Genomic DNA, 19,089 nt, shown 5'->3' on the forward strand with positions numbered 1-19,089 from the left:
AAATCAGCCGAGGATAGGGAGACAGGGAAAGAGACAGAGAGGGGAAAAAAACAGTAAAGAACTGGAGCAATCTGCACCAAGATTCCCACAACGTCAAGTGAAGCACTGGACTGGCAAATCTGCAGAAAACAACACGTCTTCTCTCTCTCTCTCTCTCTGTGTTTCCTGGAGCAGCAGGGATGGTGTGACAGAAGAAGTGAAGGTACTTGAGGAAGGAAAGGATATTGAAGTGGCACGGATAATCAGTGGCGTGTGGAGCAGGAGATCCCCTTGTCTGTAAATCGAAGGAGCCGGAGAAAGGCAAAGCGAATTGGCATCAAGATTATGCAGATTAATTAACAGGGAAGGGAAGGGAAAGAGGGGCAGAGAGCCTGTTGCTTTCGATGTTGGACCTCCTTTGCACAACCAGCGATGCCCGGTTGTTTACGAGAGGATTGAGAGTTGTGCATTATCCAGGTAAGATATCAACATTTTATTTCGCTGTGGGAGCTGGAGACAGGGAACAGGGGAGGGAGGGGGGGGGGGGGGCAATCAGACTGCGCTCCTGCACCCCACACCCCCTCTCACCCCCCGTTTCACTGCTGTACTTGCCCAGGCGGAGAGTGTTGAGGTCTTGTCTGGATGGCTCACAAGATCATTCATTCATTCCCCCCCTCCACCTTCCCCCCCAATCAAGTGGGCATAAAGACAGTCATGGGGAAGGGAGGGGCGGGTGGCAGGGGGTGAGACACTTAGTGAAATGAGGTTTGTGGGGGGTCTCATTCCCCTGCTCAAACCAGCCTCTCCCCTCCCCAACCCTCTGCAATATGTTGTTCTGCTTCACCGCCGCGGAGCGAATGATTTTCAATTGTTCTCTTAATGCCACACAGTCTTCATTGAGAATATTTTTCAGATGCACCTAATTCTAAAACTTAACAGAAATGTCTGGGAAACGCGACCTCTAGGGGAGAACGCCAGCTGTGCCAGAGTTGGAAATGTTTTATTATTGTTTTTTTTGCCAAAAAAAATTAAACTCCTATTAAAATTGTGCATAATATTTTAATAACGACACCAGCACTCACTCTTCCCCACGTCCTGGTAGTGGCTTCAGGCAAGGAGTTGCTTTTTTTCTAAATGGCCTAATTGTTGTGTGAAATCTGAACCTGCAAGATGCACCCCCACGAATTTGAATCGTAGACTGACTGGTGCAAATGGGGGCCATTTGGCCCATCGTGGCCATACTGGCTCTAGGAAAGACCCAGTCAGTATCACTCCCCTGGCCCTGTCCCCATTTTCCAGCAATTCTTTCCCACTTATCCAATTCCCAAGGTCCGCTCTGCCTTTTATAAGGGGGGACATTTCCACCACCCCAACTTTGAAAAGGAAGTTTACTCATCAATTTGTTTACTCGTTAGGGGCCTAAATAAAATTTTAGTTCTATTCAGTGGCCTTCTTAGCATGTCTTAACTATTCTCGTCATTTGTACTGTGAGCATAAAACCCACCAAAAAACCCCCAATCATAATCCTTTCTATGTACTGAGCTGAGATTAGAATATTTTGGCTTGACTGGTTCGTGGTCAGATTTGCCAGCTGTGCTTACAACACACACTGAAATGTAACAGGCATGAACAGAACAGAGGCAAATACATATGCATTTGCCCCTTCTGTAATGAGTTGCATAGCCAATAATTCTGGTTATTTCTCTGAGCTCTGACAAAGGGTCATTGAAACGTTGGCTCTATTCTCTCTCCATGGATGCTGTCAGACCTGCTGAGATTTTCCAGCATTTTCTGTTTTCATTTCAGATTCCAGCATCCGCAGTATTTCACTTTTATCTTACTAGTTATTTTGTTGTTTTTGTTGCTTTGTGGGATGTGGGTATCACTGGCAAGCATAGTATTTGTCCATATTCATCATCCTTAATTGCCCTCGAGAAGGTGGTGGTGAGCTGCCTTCTTGAACCAGCCAAAACCATATGCTGTAGGTACACCCACAGTGCTCTTAGGGAGGGATGTTGATTGGGGGACATCAAGGGAGCTCCCCGCACTTAAGATCATAGAAGAAAGAAATCATAGAAACCCTACAGTGCAGAAGGAGGCCATTCGGCCCATCGAGTCTGCACCGACCACAATCCCACCCAGGCCCTACACCCACACATTTACCCGCTAATCCCTCTAACCTACGCATCTTAGGATTCTAAGGGGCAATTTTTAACCTGGCCAATCAACCTAACCCGCACATCTTTGGACTGTGGGAGGAAACCGGAGCACCCGGAGGAAACCCACGCAGACACGAGGAGAATGTGCAAACTCCACACAGACAGTGACCCGAGCCGGGAATCGAACCCAGGACCCTGGAGCTGTGAAGCAGCAGTGCTAACCACTGTGCTACCATGCCACCCTAAGATAATGTGATTTACTCACCAGGACGATTAGGGAGGAGCTCATCCAATGCACTCGGCAGGATGGGGGAAAGAGTTTGAAGTTTATTTATTAGTGCCACAAGTAGGCTTACATTAACACTGCAATGAAGTTACTGTGAAAACCCCCTAGTCGCCACACTCCGGCGCCTGTTCGGGTACAACTGAGGGAGAATTTAGCATGACCAATGCACCTAACCAGTACGTCTTTTGGACTGTGGGAGGAAACCGGAGCACCCGGAGGAAACCCACACCGACACGGGGAGAATGTGCAGACTTCGCGCAGACAATGACTCAAGCCAATAATTGAACCAGGGTCCCTGGCGCTGTGAGGCAGCAGTGCCACTGTGCCACTACCACCCTAGGGGAGCCTAATTAATAGAAAACTGTTCATCTAGTTCCAGCAGATGCACAGTTTCAGAACCTTTAACTGTGAAAGAGGCAGAAGACAATGTCATATCAAAGAAAATTCTCAGAAGAAATTAGGAAAAGCTCAGTTTAAGAACTGTACTCTGAATGATTTACTCACTACATAATGTAATCTGACACCGCTACTTATAGACTATCATTGATTCTTTCCAACAACTACTCCTGGAGTTATTTAGAGAAACCGTGGAAAGCTGGCAATATATCCCACAATAATTTCCAGCCTTGCTCAATAATGATGGTCTTAAAATACTTGCTCACAAAAGCAAACCTACGTGAGAAAAGGAAGTGTTTGATTTTGGTTGCCAGCCAGCACTTTGCATCCTGATTAATCACAGAAGCCCATGGTTTACTGAAGGCCGATTGAACTGGAAGGGCTGGATGGTAATCTGTTTGAAAGAATTGGTCCGATTAAGCAGGGCTGAGGCTAAGCTCGGTGTTGCCTAGGTCTGGATAAGATTGACTCACGCAGAATCAGCACAGCGGGAGGTCAGTCAGTCTTTGTGCCCATGCCGGAAGAAAGGGCATCCAATTAGAATCATTCCGTGGCGGCACGGTGGCACAGTGCTTAGCACTGCTGCCTCACAGCTCCAGGGACCAGGGTTCCTGGCTTCAGGTGATTGTCTGCGTGGAGTTGGCACGTTCTCCCCGTGTCTGCGTGGGTTTCTTCTGGGTGCTCTGGTTTCCTCTCACAATCCAAAGATATGAGGGTTAGGTGGGTTAGCTGTGCTAAATTGCCCCTTAGTGTCAGGGGGATTGGCAGGATAAATATGTGGGTTTACCGGATAGGGCATGGGTGGGATTGTTGTCGGTGCAGGCTCCATGGCCTCCTTCTGCACCGTAAGGATTCTATGAATTTTTTTTTAAACTGACTTTCTCCGACAGAAGCAGCCAACAGATATGAACCAACTGGACTTCTAATTCAGGCACTTTGAGTGACGAGTGGGGATAATGTAGTTTTTTTTTAAATTGAACAATTGGTAACAAAATTATTGGTGCACTCTGTGCAATTAAAGTGGCACTCCAATCAATGTAAAATGATAGTGACAGAGCAACAGAACTATTTTGACATTTTATTATCTGGACATGAAGTGTAAGTGTTACTCATACCACAGCCCATGAGTCACTGGCAGCCTGCATTGCAGACCTTCAACCATGGTCGCTAATGGACCTCCTGTATCTCCTGTCGATAGTTCAACCTGTTGGATGTGGGATGATGCTGCTGCTAACAGGAGTTGAGGGACACAGGGAGGGAGAAAGGGAAAAGAGAGAGAGGGACCCGATAGGGATGTTCCTGGAGAACAGAAAGAGATTGGACATACATAACAGAGACTCACGGAGGTAGAGATGGACACACATTTTTGTTGCTTTATGGAACGTTTCTTGAAGAAAATCCACGGATAGAAGGTTAGTGAATATTTCACAGAATAGAATTGAATCATAGAATCCCCACAGTACAACAGGAGGCCATTCGGCCCATTGGGTCTGCACTGACCACAATCCCACCCGAGCCCCACGCCCGCAACCCCACACATTCACATTGCTAATCCCCCTGACACTGGAGTCAATTTAGCATGGCCAATCAACCTAAACCGCACGTCTTTGGAGTGTGGGAGGAAACTGGAGCACCCGGAGGAAACCCACGCAGACACAGGGAGGAAGTGCAAACTCCATTCAGAGGCTGGAATTGAACCTGGGTCCCTGGCGTTGTGAGGCAGCGGTGATAACCACTGTGCCACCATGCCAGTCTATTAGTAGATTCATTAATACCTTGTTTTCATTCATTTTTGGGATGAGATAGTCACGGGCAAAGCCAGCATTTGTTGTCAATCCCCAACTGACTTTGAACAAGTGGTCAGGTGCCCCCTACAACGTGTCAGGCCATTTCAGAGGGGCAGTTAAGAGTCAACAATATTGCTAAGGGTCTGGAGTCACATGTAGGGCAGATTGGGTAAGCTTGGCAGATTCCCTTTGCTAAAGGGCATTAGTGAACCAGATGGGTTTTTGCGAAAATCCAATAGGTTCGCAATCATTATTCAAAAGACTGGCATTTTATTCCAGACTTATTAATTCATTGATTTTAAATTCCTCCATCTGCTGTGGTGGGATCTGAACACATGGGGGAATTTTCGTGTGGGATCAGGAGAACCTAGCCTGTGCATTTTTGCATCTTATGAATTGCACCCCTAACCCATGTGTGACATTGTCTGAGGATTTTACCCTTTCTCACAACAGTGTGTTTTGCCAGCCGTGTTGGTGTGTGTGAGGGGTGTGCGTGTGAATGTGGGCCAGTTAGAAGGTCTGCTTCAGTTTACCAACAGCGTAGCCTGATATACCATCAATCAAGCAAAGACCAGTTTGTATGCAAGAACAAATAGGCTTTTATTAGCAAAAGACTTGGAGCACACCCATGCCGATGAACTGGTCCAGAGATTGAGCAGGGGGTGGGGAGCAGTCACCTTTATACCTGGACCGGGGGGGAGGAGTCCCGGGCAGGGCTGGCAGGGACGTGTCCAGGCATGTCAATCACACAGGCAATAAACTAACAGTGGTTTACCACATAGCCCAGTTCCCAACATAATTCAAAGGTGCACTAAACCTCACCCCTCCATTCCACCTCATGTCCCCTCAGACCATCTCTACCACCCCATGCCCCCTCAGCTAAACCCATGCCACCTCTATACCCCTTCGCCTCCACCCATCCCATGCCACCCCACATCCCTCATGCCACCCGATATTCCCCATACCACTGTATGCCTCCTTAGAGCCCTTGTTCTACCCATGCTATCACCGTGCTCTCCCTATATCCTCCATTACCATGCACTATGTACAATCTTCATGAGCCGTGCAAAAGCATTGGGAATTATTGAAAAAAAACTTCTAACAATCCAATAAAACCAGTTATTCAAACACACTGATACTGGAAAGAAAGGTCTACTCCAGTGTAAAAGAATTGTAATCCTTTAATTGCATATTAGGTTTGTAAACAAACAAGAAATCACATCAAGGCATATTGGGTTAAAAATATTAAACATTCTTGGATCAATGGACCACCTGTGGAGCTGAAACCATTATTAGACTTTGAAACCCAGCCAAGCTTTCAAGCATAATGGCTACATAACAAAACGGCTGTCATAGTAAAAGCTACTATTGCCTGAAACTGACAGAACGGAATGATGTCCTATTTCCATTTCAAAGCAGAATGGCTGCCAATCAATGGAGGGGAACGGCGCAGATTCTTTTTTGCACTTTGTAAAACAGGGTTCTTTTGAACAGCCAGAGCCATCAGTTGATTTAAATCACAGTACAAAACATGACAGCATAGGCTTGACATGTTGCTTTTATTTTAAGAGATGTCAAAACATTTTACACCTTAACTTTCAGAATGTTCCCAACTCCTTGGGCAGCCCTTCACCATGATGGGTTTAGTGGTGGGGCAATTAATCAAGTAGGAAGGTGGCAAGTGGGACCTTCTAGCCTCCACCTCACTTAAGTGTGAGCAGGAATGACCTGAGAATGCCTTCCTGCCTCACCGCCACTGAGACCCTTAATTGAGTATTTAGAATTATAAAATCCTACAGTGCAGAAGGAGGCCATTCGGCCCATCGGGTCTGCACCGACCACAATCCCACCCAGACCCTATCCCCATAATCCCATGTATTTACCTTAGCTGGTCCCCTTGACGCTCATGGGCAATTTATCATGGCCAATCCACCTAACCCACACATCTTTGGACTGTGGGAGGAAACCAGAGCACCCGGAGGAAACCCACGCAGACACGGAGAGAATGTGCAAACTCCACACAGACAGTGACCCAACTGGGAATCGAACCCGGGTTCTTGGCGCTGTGAGGCAGCAGTGCTAACCACTGTGCCACCGTGCCACCCCAAATTAACACCCACTTGGGAGCCTAAACCTGTTGCTGCTGGTATTAACCCAATGGTGGGCAAGGGGCTTGTCATGCGGGTTTGATTGGGGTTCCTGCTTGGGGGCGGCTGGGGGCTGCCCTCACTCAAAGGCATCCAGTACCTGATTGAAGATTCTGTCACCAGGGAAGTGGCGGGGGCAGGGGAAGCTGCTGAGAGCCACTTAAAGTAAAATTAAAGTTTATTTATTAGTGTCACAAGTAGGCTTACATTAACACTGCAATGAAGTTACTGTGAAATTTCCCATCGTCGCCACACTCCGGTGCCTGTTTGGGCCGATGCACCTAACCAGCACATCTTTCAGACTTCCTGCACTTCCTGCCCTTGCTGCTCACTGCACTCCCATCTCCCCTGTGACCATCACCGTGCAAGCCCCTCCTGCCTTCCCTCAATTGTGTCCTGGGATCCAGCAATGATCCTCGGCCTTGGGTGCAGCCACCACCTCCCCACTGTCATTCAATACAGTTGCTGGCCTTTGGTTGCCTGATAGCACTTGGTGGGCAGGACCTCGGCCTGCAGGGTCCACGATCTGGGGGAAAGCCGCCCAGTTAAGTACCCGTGTGGCATTTAAAGCGGCGTGCCATCCCGAAGAGAAGCGAGGCTGGACTCCTGGTGGCTCTCCATCCGGCGGGCAAGGCCCTCCATTGAATACCTCAGCAGGTTTCTCCCTGTGGTCACTTCTTTGCATAGGGCTTCTAAACCCCCACTCACAACATGAAAATTAGGGGAGTGATGGCATACTAGTATTATCATTGGAGTAATAATCCAGAGACCCAGGGTAATGCTCTAGGGACCCAGGTTCGAATCCCATCGCAGCAGGTGGTGAAATTTGAGTTCAATTAAAGTCTGGAATTAAAAATTGATTTTTGTCAAAACCCATCCTTTAGGGAAGGAAATCTGCCGTCCTTATCTGGTCTGGCCTACATGTGACTCCATACCAACAGCAATGTGGTTGACTCTTAAATGCCCTGAGGGATGGGTAATAAATGCTGGCCCAGCCAGCGATGCCCACATCCCATGAATGAATTAAATAAAGGTGCATCGGAGAAACCAATTTTCCTGTGATCCTTGCAACCGGGGACCCCAGCCTTGGAAGAGGGGTGTACGTGTTTTGCAAACCAGCCCTTCCCAACCTGAATAAAGGCCACACAAAAATAACGTGGAATAGAGAAGGCAGCCGAAAGTTTTAGAGGCAAAGCAATTAAGTGCAACATTTGGCAGCCCGATTCCCGCTTCCATCTGGAGGCGAAAATCATTGAATCATAGAATCCCTACAGTGCAGAAGGAGGTCATTCGGCGCATCAAGCCTGCGCTGACAACAATCCTACCCAGGCCCTATCCCCCCAATCCCATGTATTTACCTGCTAATCCCCCTGACACTAAGGGGCAATTTAGCATGGACAATCCACCTAACCTGCACATCTTTGGAATGTGGGAGGAAACCGGAGCACCCGGAGGAAACACACGCAGACACGGGGAGAATGTGCAAATTCCACACAGACAGAGACCCGAGGCCGGAATTGAACCTGAGTCCCTGCGAGGCAGCAGTGCTAACTGTTGGCCCATACTGGCATTCCTGTGGGTTTCGATTTCTAGTCTAATAACATTACCATTATGCAACTGTACTCCCAACCCCCACACTCCACACAAAAGCAACGTAATAATGCATCAAGACCATCAGTTAAGGGTCACCTTGAAGAAAATGGTCATTGGTCTTTCTGGGGCAGAACGGAGGAGTTAAGTTGAATATAATCCTGAAATTGATGATCAATGTTGCCAAGAGGGCGAGATGTTTGACTGACTTGTCAGCAGCTCCTTCGTCCATAATAAATTCCCCAAAGCTGAAAACCTGATGGAACTTTCAATGCAAAGGCCGTCTGGTTGCACTTTCTTGCTCCAGGTTATATTCTTACCATTTATTCTGCGAATACCAGCAAACGCCTGAGTGGAACTGGGTCGCTAGGAATAAATTGCCTCCCTCTGGCATACACAGAAGCAAGACAGCAGGAGGTTCATACTTATTGGGCCTTGTCCATGCACCAATATTGCTGAAGTTGAAAAAGAATGCCGTTCTAAAACATTCAATGACAGTGGCAAGTTCCATGCTCAGAGTGAAGGCTGATCAGTAAGTCATATACTAGTCAGTGAAAAATCAGTTCTCGTGTGTACTTTTTTTGCCCAGTACATGGTAATCTGTTAAAGGACTTTGTGTACAAAGAAAGATTGAAAGCTTGTAGTATTGTACCCAGTTTTGGTCTCCTTATTTGAGGAAGGATGCAGCGGCATTGGAGGCAGTTCAGAGGAGGTTCACCAGATTGATTCCGGGGATGAAAGGGTAAGAGGAGGGATTAAACAATTTGGGCTTATACTCGCTGGAGTTTAGAAGGATGAGAGGGGATCTGATCGAAGTATATAACATTTTAAAAGGGATTAATAAAGTTAAACGTAGACCAAATGTATCTTCTTTTGGGGCAATCTAGAACAAGAGGTCACTGGTATAGGTTGAGAGGATTTAAGGTAGATTTAAAACTGAGAGCAGGGGAAACTACTTCTCGCAGAGGGTGGTGAATTCGTGGAACTCGCTGCCCCATAGCACGGTGGAGTCTGAATCGTTGCATGGTTTCAAGAAGGAGATAGATATATTTCTAATAAAAAAAAGAGATAAGAGGGTAGATTTGGGACCAGGAAAAGATCAGCCATGATCTGATTGAATGGCGGGGCAGGCTGAATTGCCTACTTCCATTCCTAATTACTGTGTTCCTGCAGCTTCTTTGTTATGGCAGAAAGATACAGTGGGAAGTTGATGAACACAGGGTGCATTTAATGGGTTACCACACCGTTTCAGTGAAGTTGTCACCAAACCACCTAGAAAGCCACTGAAAGCGAGTGGCCCTGTTTTCATGATTTAAAATAATTGTCATGTGATTTTGAAATTGGTAAATGTATGAAAACTAAATGTGGGAAGGGAGGTGGATTGAAGTTAGAGAGGAGGATGGCATTAGTTGAGGAGAGAATGCCTTTTTTGAGGGTCACTTGGATTTTTTGGAGATGTTAACATAGGAAGGAACACAGGAACAGGAATAGGCCATTCAGCCCATCAAGCCTGCTCCGCCAATCATAGAATCATCTTATCCCTACAGTGCAGAAAGTGTACATTCAGCCCATCAAGTCTGCAACAACAACAATCCTACCCAGGCCCTATCTCTGCAACCCCATCTATTTACCCTGCTTTCCCTCTAACCTACACATCCCAGGACACCAAGGGCAATTTAGCATGGCCAATTCACATAACCCGCACATCTTTGGACTGTGGGAGGAAACTGGAGCACCCGGAGGAAATCCACGCAGACACAGGGAGAACACGCAAACTCAGCACAGACAGTTACCTGAGGTCGTAATTGAACCTGGGTCCCTGGTGCTATGAGGCAACAATGTTAACTACTGTGCCACCGATCTTTCCTAAAGTTCATTAGTGAACCAGTTGGCTTTTACAACAATCAACAATGGTTTCATGGTCATCATTATACTTTTAATTTCAGATTTCTTTTTTAATTGAATTCAAATTTCACCATCTGCTGTGGTGGGATTTGAATCTGGGTCCCCAGAGCATTACCCTGGGTTTCTGGAATACCACGATGCCATCACCTTCCCTGAGAGAGTGGTGGAGGCAGGTTTGATTGAGGTATTCAAAGGGGAATTGGATTGTCACCTGAAACAAATGAATATGAGAGACTATGAGGATAAAACAAGAGAGTGGGATTAGGTAGAATGCACTTTCACTGAGCCAGTATAGACTCGATTGGCTGAATGGCCTTCTCCTGCACTGTAAAGATTCTGTGACTGAGCTTCTACAGCCCTTTAGGGCAGAGAATTGCAAACATTCACCACCCTCCGAGTGAAGAAATTCCACCTCACCTCAGTCTCAAATGGCCTGTTCCTTATTCTGAGACTGTGTCCCCTAATTCTAGATTCAGCAACCCAGGGAAAGTTTCTTACGTCCAGCCGCCCTACCACCCCTTGTAGAATTTTCAATGCGATCACCTCTCATTCTTCAAAACTCTAGAGAATACGGGCCCAGTTTCCTCAATCTCTCCTCAGAAGCGTCGTGTTTTTGCTTAGCACCCTGGAGGATAATCAAACTAGGGACAATGTGATCTATTACTGGCTGTTAGCCTTTTGTTTAACCTTTGCTGAAGGGCACTTGCCCTGTTCCTGACCACTGGTGGAAGAAATGGGTTTGCTGCTCACATAGTTGTTCCTAGCTATCTTATTAATGCCTGCTTCCTCACATTTATCTATTAAAAAGTCAAAATGAATTGAATCTGTAAGTATGTGTGTCACGAAGATCTATTTCAATATGTGGTCCTGATGTCTCATGCATGGCTTTCCTCCATTTGTGGCCAATTGGATGGAAAAGCTCACGACTGGGGTATGGATAATCAATGTACTCTTACTGACTGGTCCTTTAAACAAATAAGAATTTTAAATCGGAGATAAATGTAGTGCCAGTTGAAAGCGCCGACTGAAATGTTTTGCACATTCTCAACAAAAGGGCAAATTATTCCTGCAAATCATTCCTGTGTGTTTGTTAACATTTACTGAAAGGTCAATCCCCAGACTCTGGAGGGAACCTATAAATCACTCAAGATGTCCCGTGTCATCCTTGATGACTTCCATGTAAGGCTTGAGAAATATACTTAGTTATAAATTCACAATGCGTCTGTTGGGGCAACACCAAACTCATTAAGATTTCATTTCTCTTTGTTTCCAGTCCTTGAACACGGAAGCAGGTTGGCTTTCTTCGCTCAACTCAAGGAGTTTGAGTCCGTGTGGGAAATAGTTTATGTCACTCTGAGCAGCCTGTTCCCATGGATTTTCGTGAAAAATCCCAAATGTCTCTTGAGTATTGCCAGAAAGTTTGTTTACCTTCTTCCCTCCCACCCATCCCTGAATGAACAAGGAATATAGATTACATTGTGACCGTGTTTTGTTTTGGGGAGTTGGTGCGTTAAGTCAATAATTCACTTTTCACCATTCCCATTGCAAAGTACTAGAAAGTATTTAGGGCCAGTTGGTCCATGCTGGTGTTCACATTCCAGATAAGCTTCCTCCCATCCCTCTTCATTTGATTTTTGATTTGATTTGATTTATTATTGTCACGTGTATTGGGATAAATATTATTTCTTGTAAGCTATACAGACAAAACATACCATTCATAGAGTACATACTGGAGTAGGAAAGGAGAGGGTGCAGAATGTAGAGTTACAGTCATAGCTAAGGTGAAGAGAATGAACAACTTAATATAAGGTAGGTCCATTCCAATGTCTAATGGCAGCAGGGAAGAAGTCGGTTGGTACATGACCTCAGACTTTTGTATCATTTCCCCGACGGAAGAAGGTGAAAGAGAATATGTCGGAGATGCGTGGGGTCCTTGATTATGCTGGCTGCTTTTCCGAGGCAGTGGGAAATGTAGATGGAGTCAATGGATGGGAGACTGGTTCGCGTGATGGATTGGGCTACGTTCACAACCTTTTGTAGTGTCTTGTGGCCTTGGTCAGAGCAGGAGCCATGCCAAGCTGTGATACAACCAGAAAGGATGCTTTCTATGGTGCATCTGTCACCTGACCTTATCTGCATACCCTTTCTCCCTCATTTGCTTATATATCCAGCTTCCGCTTAAATACGTCAATTCGATTCACCTCCACTACTCCCAGTGGTAGCAAGTTCCACATTCTCACCATTCTCTGAGTAAAAAGGATTCTCCTGAATTCCCAATTGGATTAATTAGTTACCATCTTGTCTTCAGGAGGTCTTGTGATGCAATGCATCCCTGCCTTTGAGCCAGAAGCTCTGGGTTCAGGTCCCAGTCTAGGACTTTAAAGTTTATTTATTTATTAGTCACAAGTAAGGCTTACATTAACACTGCAATGAAATTACTGTGAAATTGCCCCAGCCCGGCGCCAGTTCGGGTCAATGTACCTAACCAGCACGTCTTTCAGAATGTGGGAGGAAACCGGAGTATCCGGAGGAAACTGAGGCAGACACGGGGGGAACGTGCAGACTCCACACAGACAGTGACTCAAGCCAGGAATTGAACCCGGGTTCCTGGCGCTGTGAAGCAGCAGTGCTAACCACTGCCCCGCCATGCTGATTTGGTAGCCAAGACATAACGCGGCCAAACAGGTTGGATGTCAACCTGCAAATGCTTCCAAAAATCCCAGTGGCAGGCAGTAAGAGTGGGAGAGATTCCTTGTCAGTGATGGAAAGAAGGTTGGAGCCTCAAAAGTCACTATCCATAGCTCTGGACTACAACATACAGGTAACAGTGCCTGTTACCACAGGAACACCAACTCCCTGAGTGAACTGTAATACACCACCACCATCTTTTTGTGGCACCAGTTCTCATTCCACCCCCTAGTGGAAATATCTCCTTGATGTGGCTATCTTATCAAACCCTTGAATGTTCCTCAGAATACAGCTGATGGATTATACCGGTTATTCCAAATCCCAGAAGAGAAACTTGAAATAACTGCCCTCAACTCTAGTAACTGTATTTACCCTACTACTTCCTCTAACCTAAGCATCATGGGACATTAAGGGGCAATGTAGCATGGCCAATGCACCTAACTCACACATCTTTGGAGTGTGGGAGGAAACCGGAGCACCCGGAGGAAACCCACGCAGACACGGGGAGAATGTGCAAACTCCACACTGACAGTGACCCTAGCCAGGAATCGAACCCAGGTCTTTGGAGCTGTGAGGCAGTAGTACTAACCACTGTGCCACCGTGCCGCCCAGTATTGTTTGATATGAGGAAAGGTTTGGAATCCAGAGAATGAGGCACTAGACGTTTTGTAATGATTTTATTAACATCTTGAACTAAGACGATGGCCGAACATCGTGGGTAGGATTCTCTGGACACCCGCACCCCCAAGACTGAAAATTCCTGCCACAGGTCAACGGACCTTTACGTGGTCCACCAAATTTTCTGTCCCGTCCGCCATGATTCCCGTGGCAGGCAGGATGGGAAAATTTTGCCCAGTATCTCTAACTTGACCAAATTCTAAACACTTTTATTTCACTACCTTCAGAGCTAACTTTCCCTGAGCATTCCACAACATCTCATACATTTTAGAATTTAAAAAAAATCCAGTAACTGTTACCATACCAGGCAGTTACCATACCACGCAGGTAAAACAAACAAATAGCTTCTCAAGACAGACTTTCTTCACAGATATGGCTTGTTGGAAGTTAAACAGTTATTCCTGCTATGGCGGAGGTCTGAAGCTATCGTTGTGAAGGTTTATCACCTCCTGATGTACAGCTTTTCCCTTCTGAGCTTCCCTTATCTGAACGAACCTCTTCAGAAGTCAAACCCAATTACCTTAAGTTTGTGACTCTATCCTTTAGAGTGTAACTGCAAAGTTCACACCTTGTCTCCTCCTTTGAACTTCTAAGACCTTATTCAAACTCTTTGGGCGTAATTTTCCTGTCCCGCCCACCACAGGAATCGTAGCGGGCGAAACAGAGACCATGCAAAGGCCCGTTGACTTTGGGTGGGATTTTCCGACCTTGGGGTGAACAGGACCGGAAAATGTGTTTGTTCCCATTGTTACCAACTTGCCTTAGGTAAACATTTGTTTGCTAGGCGCATCAACATTTCAAAATCACTCATTCCTTTAGCATAACCAATCTGTCCCTGCCTTTTGTAAATTACATTTTCCAATAGTTTTTAAAAACATATAACCAGCACAAAGCATTCCAATTTATTGGATTTCCCTGATATTTTCACGACATCACTATTTTTCCTGACACCTGGGTTTAGTCTTCTCTTTCCTGGAGAAAAAGTTGCAGCCTCTTCAATCTTTCCTGACTGGTATAATTTCTCAGTCCTGATGCCATTCCAGTAAATCATTTTTGCATCTTTGCCATTGTCTCCATGTACTTTTCATAATTGGAGGAATAGAATTGTGTTCTCCAACACAGTACTTGCTCAATACTTTCCCAAGGCCAACCCTGCCCCACGCTGTACATGACACAGGTTACATAATGTGGACCCTGAAGTTGTTTTAATTTCTGAATCTGGTGTCTTCCAGTTAGATGCGTAGCCACTGATCTGCAAGTTTCAGGCAAAGGGACAGAGTGATCCCAAAATTGTAAAAATCCCAGGATTCTGCAAAGTAAAATAAGCAGCAATTTTCACCTTACTCAGTCATCATAAACCAATGGAACAAATTTGCAAAGTGCACAATGTAAACATCAAAGTCCTGGTTTCCACCCACAGTCCGAAAGATGTGCTGGTTAGGTGCAATGGCCATGCTAAATACTCCCTCGGTGTGCCCGAACAGGCGCTGGAGCGTGGCGACTAGAGGATTTTCATAGTAACTTCATTGCAGTGTTAATGTAAGCCTACTTGTGACACTAATAAGTAAACTTAAAGCTTAATAAAATATCCCAAAGAAGTTAAGTGAAATAGTCGCTATAAGCCCTGATTGTAATGTACAGCTTATTTTTGCAAATCAACTAAATGGGCTGTGAGAGGAACCTTTATAGAATGGATATTGAATGCCTGTGTCGATCGGTTAGCCTGTAAGTGCAGACTTATTGCTCAGCAAATCCTTTCCAAGATAAGTTGATCCAAATTTACAACAGCTATTCTAACAGAATGCACACACCTCTTATTTTCACCCTTTCTCTCTCCTTTTCTCTTTGACTGTGTCTGTCTCTCTTACTCCATATCCATCTCTTTGTCTCTCTTTCTCTCTTTCTGTGCCTTTCCATTTTGTGATCCCTGGCCTTAAATAACATGCTTGTAATGAGTTCTAACATCGGACCTGACTTCAGATGACTAGACAAACCAGAAAGATTTGATCTTTAGCAAAGATAGCTCATAAATGGCAAGCGATTGAAATAAATAATGAAAAAAGGATACCTTTTTTAAATTACTTGTTTAGTAACAGCTGATGAAAATGTTGCGAGGGGCTGCTTTATTAAAAAAAATACTCATGATGTGAAACAAGGTACCTGAATTACAGCTGCAATTCCTGTTCTATGTTGAGTTGGCAAAACGCAACAGCGCAAATGAATATTGAGCATGTGGGGAATGGTAAAAGAAAAATGATATGAACCACTCTCCCTGTCAATGATTGCTGCAACAGTAACCACCACCTTATTGTTCTCTGATAAGTCCTACTGAGACCTCCTGGTCCTGATGAAATGCATCCCAGGGTACTAAAAGAGATGGCGGGAGAAATAGCAAATGCTCTAGTGGTAATTTACCAAAGTTCGCTGGATTCTGGGGTGGTTTCCGCAGATTGGAAAACAGCAAATGTGACGCCGCTGTTTAGAAAAGGAGGTAGACAAAAGGCAGGTAACTATAGGCCGGTTAGCTTAACTTCTGTAGTAGGGAAAATGCTTGAATCTATCATCAAGGAAGAAATAGCGAGACATCTGGATATAAATTGTCCCATAGGTAAGACGCAGCATGGGTTCATGAAGGGCAAGTCATGTTTGACTAATTTGGTGGAATTCTTTGAGAACATTACATGTGCAGTGGACAATGGGGAACCTGTGGATGTGGTGTATCTGGATTTCCAGAAGGCATTTGACAAGGTGCTGCACCAAAGACTGCTACATAAGATAAAGGTGCACAGTGTTACGGGTAATGTATTAGCATGGATAGAGGATTGGTTAACTAACAGAAAGCGTGGGGGTAAATGGGTGTTTTACTGGTTGGTGATCAGTGACTAGTGGTGTGCCTCAGGGATCAGTGTTGGGACTGCAATTGTTTACGATTTACATAGATGATTTGGAGTTGGGGACCAAGTGTAGTGTGTCAAAATTCGCAGATGACACTAAGATGGGTGGAAGAGCAAAGTGTGCAGAGGACGCTGAAAGTCTGCAAAGGGATATAGATAATCTAAGTGAGTTGGCGAGGGTCTGACAGATGAAGTACAATGTTGGTAAATGTGAGGTCATCCATTTTGGTAGGAATAACAGCAAAATTTGGCCCATCAAGTCTGCTCTGCCAATCAGTCATATCTGATAAGTTTCTCAACCCCATTCTCCTGCTTTTTCTCCGTAACCTTTGATCCCTTTACCAATCAAGAACCTATCTGTCTCTGTCTTAAATACACTCAATGACTTGGCCTCCACAGCCTTCTGTGGCAATGAATTCCACAAATTCACCACCCTCTGGATGAAGAAATTCCTCCTCATTTCGGTTCTAGCCTTTTTCTCTGAGGCTGTGACCTTGGATCCTGATTTCTCCTACTAATGGAAATATCTTTCCCATGTCCAATCTGGTTTACTAATGTCCTTAAGGGAAGGAAATCTGCCAAACTTACCTGGTCTGGCCTACATGTGACTCCAGAGCCACAGCAATGTGGTTGACTCTCAACTGCCCTCCAACGGCAACTAGGGATAGGCAATAAATGCTGGTCAGCCAGCGACGCCCATGTCCCACGAATGAATAAAAAAAAGTTTTTCCAGGCCTTCCAGTATTCTGTTAATTTCAATGACATCCCCCCCTTCCTTCTAAACTCCACTGAGTAGAGACCCATAGTCCTCAAACGCTCCTGAATGAAATATCCATCACCACTTGAGCACATGAGGAGATCCAGAGAGCCACATTGGATTAAACTGTCAGGTGGGAGAAGGAACCAACGATAAATGGAAGCCTTTAAAGAATGCATAATAGAGCATAATGCAGCCATATTCTGGAGTGTTCAATTGTTCTGCTTTGATTGAGTGAGTCCGTGTACAGTTATTGGTCACTGTGCTTGATTAGTTAAGCCTGGGTGTGGATTCAGAGTGAAATTAAACACACTCTAGAAAGAGCTGGAAGCCAGGGCTGAAGTATGGAGTAGATTTTTTTTAAAAAAAGTAAATAAAACCTGTTCTGCACATAGAGACTAAAGAAACCTCTGTGTGGATCTGTGTTGTAAAATATATAACATATTCCACCAGCAAAGTGAAATGCTGGCAGCAGGAGACTGAAAAAGTGAGACAATGAGCAGCGGAGAGGGAAGGAAACCCTTCGCTGAAGCCTAAATTCAGACAGAGTCGAGGACAAAGATTAATAGAAGGTGAAGAAGGTTAAATTAGTCAGGGGAGCTATATTTAGAAAATTAGATCGAGATTGCGGGGAATATGAAAGATGATCTGAAAGGCTTTCATTAATGTATTTTTGGCAAACAGGTGACCAGGGAAATGCCAGGAGCATTGAAAAATATCAAGTGACTGAAATGGATGGATATTATAAATTACTTTGCGTCAGGTTTCAGACAGAAAGCCACTGGCTGCCTTCCAATACAGGGATGAGGAATGTTGGAAACTACAAATAAGGAACAGGTTGAGAAAATTGACGAGACACTCTGCAGATGTGGCCTACATGGAAGGATCGTTCCTCAAGAGGCGAATCATGTCTGGTGGATATTTTTACAGATTTGTTGAAAATAGGGATAGTCCCCGCGCACTGGGGAAAGCTGAATAGGAGTCATTTTTTAAAAAAGGGGCATGAAAAGTTTATTAGTGTCACAAGTAGGCTTACATTGCATTGTCGAAGTTACTGTGAAAATCCCCTAGTTGCCAGACTCCGGCGCCTGTTCGGGTACACCGTGGGAAGAATTGAACATGGCCAATGCACCTAACCAGCACATCTTTTGGACAATGAGAGGAAACCAGAGCACTCGGAGAAAACCCATGCAGACACTGGGAGAACGTGCAGACTCCACACAGACAGTGATCCAAGCTGGGAATCGAACCTGAGTCCCTGACGCTGTGAGGCAGCAGTGCTAACCACTGTGCCACCGTGCTCCTGGTAATCATTGGATATTTTAAAGCACTTCACAGCCAATAAAGTACTTTTGAAATGTGATCCTAGTTGTAATGCATGAAATATGGGGAGGCGATGTGGAGGTGATGGGCTAGTGATATCATCACGGGACTATTAATCAAGAAACTCAGTTAGTGTTTTGGGGACCCGGGTTCGAATCCCGCCACAGAATTCAATAAAAAATATCTGGAATTAAGAATCTACTGATGACCATGAAACCATTGTCGATTGTCAGAAAAACCCATCTGGTTCACTAATGTCCTTTAGGGAAGGAAATCTGCTGTCCTTACCTGGTCTGGCCTACATGTGACTTCAGTGCCACAGCAATGTGGTTGACTCTCAACTGCCCTCTGAAATGGCTTAGCAGGTCACTTAGTTCAAGGGTAACTAGGGATGGGCAGTAAATGCTGGCCCAGCCAACGACACCCATGTCCCAAGAATGAATAATAAAGAAAAATGAAAGCCAATTTGCATATGGCAAACTCCCACAGATAGCAATATG

At 45.2% G+C, this 19,089-nt stretch overlaps 1 protein-coding gene across 1 annotated transcript in view; it reads left to right on the plus strand.

The window, feature by feature from the left end:
- Nucleotides 1–203: 203 nt before the first annotated feature.
- lrrc3ca (leucine rich repeat containing 3Ca) overlaps nucleotides 204–19,089 on the plus strand; it is a 53,540-nt gene continuing 34,654 nt past the window's right edge. Inside the window, exon 1 of the mRNA XM_078224133.1 lies at nucleotides 204–456. The gene's annotated coding sequence lies outside the window, so the exon portion shown is untranslated. The remainder of the gene's footprint in view (nucleotides 457–19,089) is intronic.

This window comes from Mustelus asterias, chromosome 11 (genome assembly GCF_964213995.1).
Source record: "Mustelus asterias chromosome 11, sMusAst1.hap1.1, whole genome shotgun sequence".
NCBI lineage: Eukaryota > Metazoa > Chordata > Chondrichthyes > Carcharhiniformes > Triakidae > Mustelus > Mustelus asterias.